A 6,317-nucleotide genomic window follows, 5' to 3' on the forward strand; every position below is an offset into this window, starting at 1 on the left:
GATGATTTTAAAGTTTACATAAAAAGTTAGATGAGCGGCCAGTAAAGCTCTGAAAGTGAAAAATGATGAGCAGATACTAAGCCAACTAAATATTTAAATAGGTTAGAAAGATTTACTATTTTAAACAGCTGCATACTGACACATAGGCAAAGAAAGACTAATGGGAGAGTGGTGAGTGCTGGGGGCCGCACAGGGCAGCAGGGCAGTGGGAGTGCATGTTGAACCGATGCAAACACCGAGATGCTACTTATTTCTCCAGCTCTGATCCACTCTTTTACCAGAGGTCTAATCAGGCCTCTATCTGCCTCCTTCCTGAGTAGGCTGAAGATCATCTCAACAGCCTTCCTACAGCAGCTCCCCACTCCAGGTGGCCAGACGGGAATTCTATACCCGCATTTTCTCCTGGGGCATTGACACAGTGGCAAGTTTATTGGTGCTAAGGCCACTACAGTTGGTGTGGCTGGTTCAGGGTACAGCACTGGAAGAGTGTTTGGTTGCTGGATGATGGGCTATGCCAGGACCCATCTCCAAAGCAGCAGCTCTTTTCCTGTGCCATTCTGGAGTTTGCTGTGACTGAGGCCATGGGTCTTTTCTGTTTGATGGTCACCTTCCTCATCCACTTTGCCATGTGAAGCTTCATGGAGGTCGCTTACCCATCCTTGCTACTTCAACTCCAGGCCATGCCCAGTGCTGGGGTGTTTTAAGCTTTACTGTTAAACACCATGCTCCTCTAAGCTATTAAAAAAAAAAAAGCAACAAAAATAGAAGGTCCTGAAATAGACTGAAACACAAATAGTAATTCATTTTATACTAAATGTAGGAATTCAATAAATGATACTGAGATGATTATGTCCTTCCCACTGTACATCAGGTTCAATACCTAACACACCATAACTTGAATATGAAAAACGTTAAAGCACAAGAATACTAAAAGAAAATTTTACCTCCTTATACCTCTACAGAGGTAAGGACCATTCAAATTGACTGGAAATAACCCATAAACTACAAAAGGAAAAATTTATAAATTTGATTTATAAATTTTGTATTACGCAAGAAAAATCTACTTTATGGACCAAAAAAGTCTAACAACCAACCAAACCAAAAAAAATCTGTTTGCTGTTCTACCACAGACTGTGTTAATCTGCAAAAAAAAAAAAAAAAAAAAAAAAAAAAATACACGTTCTGAAAAAAGTAAAGACCATTAGCCCAGTAGAAACTGGTCAGAGTAGGCTAGTTTATAGAAAAGGAACTACAATGACTCTTAAACATACAAAAAGATGCTCAACTTTAGCTGCAATTAAAGAAATAAAGGCAAAATCTACAATGTGGTACCCTTTTCACCTGTCAAGAGGGAAAGCATTTGAAATTTTGATCAGCACTTTTGGAAATGCTATCAGGAAATAAACGTCCTCATTCATTACTGGTCAGATATCCTATGGAGGACAAGTAGGCATAATTATCCATGTTACAAATGCATATACTCTTAGACAAAGCAATACCATTTTCTGAAGCTATATTTGTACATGTGCAAATGACATGCATAGAAGATGACTCATTATAGCCTAAGTTCAGGTACAACCCAAATGGCCATCCACAGCACATAGGTTATACAGGTTGGGTTGCTTCCAATCAATTAAATACAAAGCAGCTGTAAAATAAAAATCAAGGCAAGTTTCTGTCATGTCATGGATATTAAATGAAAGTGAAAGCTATGGAACAATGGGTATAATTTGCTATCTTTTATATAAAATAAGAAGGAAAATAAAGTCACATGATTATTTTAAAATGACAAGCACTACACATTGCTTTTTAAAATCTTTTTATTTATATAGTTCATATTTGAATACATTTTGAAAAATTCTATTTTTGTAAATACCCTAAATATTTTTTAAATACTCGTTACTATGATACATCAAGTAAGTGTGTGTTTATTTACAATCCACTCTGGCAATTCCTTGTTGTTAAGTTACCTTCTCCTACCCTTCCCCACTTACATCATAGAGCACCTTGCAAAAGGTAGTGATATCAATTGTAATGATTGCTAAAAGTTATAAAGTACCTGCTATTTTTAACATTTAAATTTTGAAGGTGTAAACTTGATTTAATCTTCAAAACAATCTTCTTATGAGTTAAGTGACAGAAGAATGGGAAGGTAAGGACATTAATAGAAGTAGAGGAACTTCCACCCCAGAGCCTGTGCCCTTCATCCCCCTCCCCCTTTCTCTCCACCTCTTGGAAGCACTCAATCAACACTTGTTCAATGACTAAATAAATAAATAGGTATTTGCATTTCAAGGGAACAAAATTGAGATGGTGTCACTTAACAGGGCTCACAGTCCTGAGGAGCCATAAAAATACAAACAATTATTAAGGTGCTACCTTTCCTTCAGTTGGAGATCTTCTGTTTAAAAATAAACTGACTTAAGAACAAAGGGGATATGGATTGGCATTATCTGAAAAGCTCCAGGGGATACATTAGTCATGGCTAGATCCAAGGTCACAAAGGATATATCCTGACTTGACCTCTCTCGCTGTCCTCCCCACATCACCACCACCACATGCCGTCAGTAATTCACATTCTCTTTCTTTCCATGTCTCAACGCTGCTTTTCTCTAGGTTGACTTCATTCTCAGTCTTACTTAACTGTACCTAAGGATCACAAGCCACTTTCTAAAATCTAACTTTTCTTTCCTCTCTTCACTGTTTGGAAGTGAATTCGACTTTCTTGTGACTTCGTTTTACATTTTATCTTTCTATCTCGGTGCCACATGTTTGCAGAGGGAGAATAACATGTCAGTGAATTTCTACAGAGCAGTGCCAGGGAAGGACGATAAAACAACAGCAAAACCTTGAGTTCCATATAAGAAACAGAATATTAAGAGTAATGCAATTTTTATTTTGTTTTGTTTTGAGGTGGAGGCTTGCTCTGTCACCCAGGCTGAAGTGCAGTGCTGCGATCTCAGCTCACTACAACCTCTGCCCCCCAGGTTCAAGAAATTCTACTGCTTTAGTCTCCCAAGTAGCTGGGATTATAGGTGCCCACCACCGTGTCCAGCTAATTTTTGTATTTTTAGTAGAGACGGGGTTTCGCCATGTTGGCTAGGCTGGTCTTGAACTCCTGACCTCAGGTGATCCACCTGCCTCAGCCTCCCAAAGTGCTAGGATTACAGGTGTGAGCCACCGCACCCAGCCGCAAATGTTTACTAAAAAGGGAAGAAGAGGTCATTTTAAAAGCAAAGCATGTTTTTCTTAAGCAAACTTGCCCAAATCATAACTTTTAAATGTCACACCAGCAGTTTCACCTTTTCACCTCATCTGATGAGGGTACTAAAAAAGAAAATTGCAGCAAGCTAGCTGTCATCAAAAGGTAAATGGAGAGTTTGGATGGTATGAGCTTGGGCTGCCAGGTCAAAAGTTCCTCTCTTTGTGTTGTTATTTGTTTTGCTTGCTATGCCAAATTAATTTGAAATTTAAAATTAATTTAAAATCAAGTGAGAAAATATTTAGGTATACAAACACCGCATATTCTCACTCATAGGTGGGAATTGAACAATGAGAACACATGGACACAGGAAGGGGAACATCACACTTTGGGGACTGTTGTGGGGTGGAGGGAGGGGGGAGGGATAGCATTGGGAGATATACCTAATGCTAGATGACGAGTTAGTGGGTGCAGCGCACCAGCATGGCACATGTATTCATATGTAACTTACCTGCACATTGCGCACATGTACCGTAAAACCTAAAGTATAATAATAATAATAATAATTAAAAAAAAGAAAATATTTAGGTATAAAGACCTGATTGTGAAAACGGAATACTTCCACCACTGAGACTGAGATTTATGGTGAATTTTCTCTTCCAAGATGAAACCTTCATTTTCCCAAACATACTTATCAGAAATTCATTTGGATGGTCTGTTTTCTTTTTCTTGTACATGCCTGAATACTACATTATGTGTCTCTTTCCCATTCATAGAACAGGGAATAGAACCTGAGATAAAAATACAAAGTCAATTACAAGAAACCAAAACTGTGTTCAAGGAAGAATACTGAGGGTGACCAACTCATTGTGGTTTATCTAGAATTTTCCTGGTTTTAGCTTTGAAAGTACTGAGTTCCAGGAACCCTCTTAGTTCCTGGCAAATCATTCTCTATCTTTTAACTGTGCTTGGTGTGAGATTTGAGACAAAAATCAGAAATGGGTCACATAAACCCTGTATTAATATTTGATGATGTTTTAGCTACTCTGGGGGAGTGGCTAAGACCGTACATTAATTTATAATGCCAAATTTTACACTGGGCCTTGGGAATTCTAAAAAGACAATGTCCAAGAGCCCACTAAAATGAGTAAATGTTAAATACTCTCATATAATATATTTTTAATATTTTATTATATTATAAAATGTAATATTTTTAATATTTTTACATAAAGATTAATTTAATCTTTATGTAAAAGAAATTTACATAAAATACACAAAGAAGAAAGTTAAGCTTTAGTAAATGGCATGGTTTATTGACTGATATATAAAAATACCATGACAAATTTCTCTAATGTTCTTTTAGAGTTCTCTGATTTTAATGCTAAGGAGCAAACATAATGAAAAATCTGACAGCCTTCTTTTTAGAGAACGCTCTGCAAGTGAAGCAGCTCAACGATGCTGACTATTCTCTGTCAACTTGATTTCAAATTTTATTGTCTAAATCTTGCCATTAGGAAAAAGAATAGATATATTCTTAATGAGTCACGCTTCATTTCTTCTGCTGTGTTTGGCAGAGAGAAATCTACTTTGACTAGAGAGTAAAATAAGAATGGATGGAATAAAAGAAAGCTTTGTATCCTATAGGAACATGGAAGAGACCGTCCCTGGCACCAATTGTCCATGTGCTTCCTGACATTTCCCAGTCTCCCTTGCAGTTAGATGCGCAGTTAGCTGAAGCTCAATGATAAGAATGTGAATGGGAGTCTGATCTGAAGCAGCTAAGAACAGATGCAAATTCTCCACTGACGCCTTGGCTGGAAGTGAAGAACTCTGAAATGGAGTCATGGGAAAACTGAAGCAGCTGGATTCCTGAGACATCACTGGAGAACCACCAAACCACTAATACCTGACCTGCATCAGATTATGATGTGAGCAAGTAGAAAACCTTGTTCACTCAGTGGTGTTATATTAAGCTACTGAGATTCCGGGGTTTGTGTTTCTGACCTATGAAATTGCTTTCTGGAAATTATAAAAAATAAGATTTTCCATTTAAGCCCCTCTAAACTTTCTACTTTGAAAGATATATTAGAAAATATATATAATATACTACATATATTATATACACACATATATACTTTGACTCTGTATTACCAAGTAACAGGTGAAAATTCCATAGCATAATCAACTCTAGAATAGGTACTATAATGAACCACAAGTCAACCAAATGAGGAAATGGACTTACAGTCTTCAAAGGACAAGAGCATGAGACTGACAAAGATTCTCTGCTTGGCCAAACTCCTGAACCTTTCCTAGGCTCATCTGTGTACTTCTTTGTAAAATTCAGTATAAGCAAAGAACCCTGTCAATTTTGAAAGAATCCTTCCCCCAACCTCAATATCTGATCATCCTCAGTGTTTAATCAGCCTTCTTATCCTCTGTCATCCTCCAGGTGATGTCTAATCACCTTGACTTGTCTTCAACAAGAATCCTGTTAGTTTAGTTTAACCGGAATTATTCTTACCCCTGATGTTTCCTCTTTGTAATTTTCCATCACTGACCCCTACCCTACTCCTTGGCTATAAATTCCTACTTTGCCCAAGCTGTAATCAGATTCTAGTCCAACCTCTCTCCCCAACTGCAAAATCCCATTGCAGTGGTCTCGATATCTACCATGAAAGTCCTGAATGAAATCTGCCTTACTATGCTAAAAAAAAAAAAAAAAAAAAAAAAAAAAAAAAAAAAAAAAAAAAAGCATCATCAGCTCTTTTTGTTCTTAATAAAATTCTTAGTGGGAAAACTGTGTGTTCAGAATGTTGCAACTGGATCACCCAGTTTGTGGTACGAGGACATTACAAATATTTTCCTTGCACGAGACAACTAGTCTGAATGGCCACTTATTTTTTCCTTTTCCCCCTCAATTCCTCTTATCCTCTACTCTAGCCTTCATTTTTCTATTCAACAGTATAGACCGTCATGCTGCATTCAAATGGATATGTTGATTATTTACTCAAATGAATATAGTGGTAGTAAAACAGGCGAAGAAGCAGCAGAGCCTTAGTAAAATGTTTTCCCTTGACTATAATCCTGTCCTAGACTGTTCACACAATAAGTCACT

General features: G+C 37.3%; 1 pseudogene; it reads left to right on the forward strand.

The window, feature by feature from the left end:
- The first annotated feature begins 240 nt into the window (after positions 1-240).
- Positions 241-632, forward strand: LOC129039105 (ATP synthase F(0) complex subunit C1, mitochondrial-like; annotated as a pseudogene).
- Positions 633-6,317: the final 5,685 nt, after the last annotated feature.

Source organism: Pongo pygmaeus, chromosome 5 (assembly GCF_028885625.2).
Source record: "Pongo pygmaeus isolate AG05252 chromosome 5, NHGRI_mPonPyg2-v2.0_pri, whole genome shotgun sequence".
NCBI classification, from domain to species: Eukaryota; Metazoa; Chordata; class Mammalia; order Primates; family Hominidae; genus Pongo; species Pongo pygmaeus.